The following is an 864-nucleotide window of genomic DNA, read 5'->3' on the forward strand; positions in this document are numbered from 1 at the left end:
TCAGTTTTAAAAAATAAATATAATAGACTACGTTTGTTCAATTATCCTTCATCTGGAAAAAAAACTGCTCTTTTGCCAATGTAAGAGAACAATAATATAATATTGCTGCGTATGTAAGAGAGTATGTGAGAGAGAGAGGGAGAGAGGGTGGAGAAGAGAGGGAAAATGAAAAATTCTCATACTCTAATGGTATCTAGCAAATGCCAGACTAACAGGGGACGTAGCTCAGTGGTAGAGCGTTCGCTTCGCATGTGAAAGGCCCCGGGTTCAATCCCCGGCGTCTCCAAAATTTATTTTTTTTAACTTCTTTATCAAATCCTATAAAATATCGCCTTGATACCAACTCCGAGGGGCAGAGGTAATTGCAGTAGCGGGCGGAGCGCGACACAGCACACCTTTGAGACAGTGGCTATAGTTTACCTGTAAATGACTTTATGCTAAAAAGTCGAGTGGCCCATTTCTTGAAGCAATTAGAATGTCTAGGGTTGGGTAATGGCTGTAGTTCGGAACTGGGTGGTGCGAGTCGAAATATCAGATAGGATACTGCGGGTGTGTACACAGGGAAAATCCTATGAGTATTTAGTGCCTAAGGGGCAGGTCCAAATTACGAAATTACGGATTCTCCCATTTCATACTTGGCCTCGACAGACACATCCCTACTGTATTCTTGGGATATTCTTTTGTTTTGTAAAATTACTTCTCATCTGATGATTACGCCCCTTTTATAATAATGCAATGTTCTCATTCGTCTATTAAAAAGTTACGTACGAAACAGCTGTAATGAGCTGACAGGTATCCATCGTATGTTATTATTCATTTGATTATGTGTGTGTGTGTGTGTGTGTATCAAATATAAGGATAAAT

At 39.8% G+C, this 864-nt stretch overlaps 1 non-coding gene across 1 annotated transcript; it reads left to right on the forward strand.

Moving 5' to 3' along the window:
- Positions 1 to 214: 214 nt before the first annotated feature.
- Trnaa-cgc lies at positions 215 to 286 on the forward strand. Its single transcript has one exon. It is a non-coding gene; the product is annotated as a tRNA-Ala (tRNA).
- Positions 287 to 864: the final 578 nt, after the last annotated feature.

Source organism: Octopus sinensis, linkage group LG8 (assembly GCF_006345805.1).
Source record: "Octopus sinensis linkage group LG8, ASM634580v1, whole genome shotgun sequence".
Taxonomy (NCBI): Eukaryota; Metazoa; Mollusca; class Cephalopoda; order Octopoda; family Octopodidae; genus Octopus; species Octopus sinensis.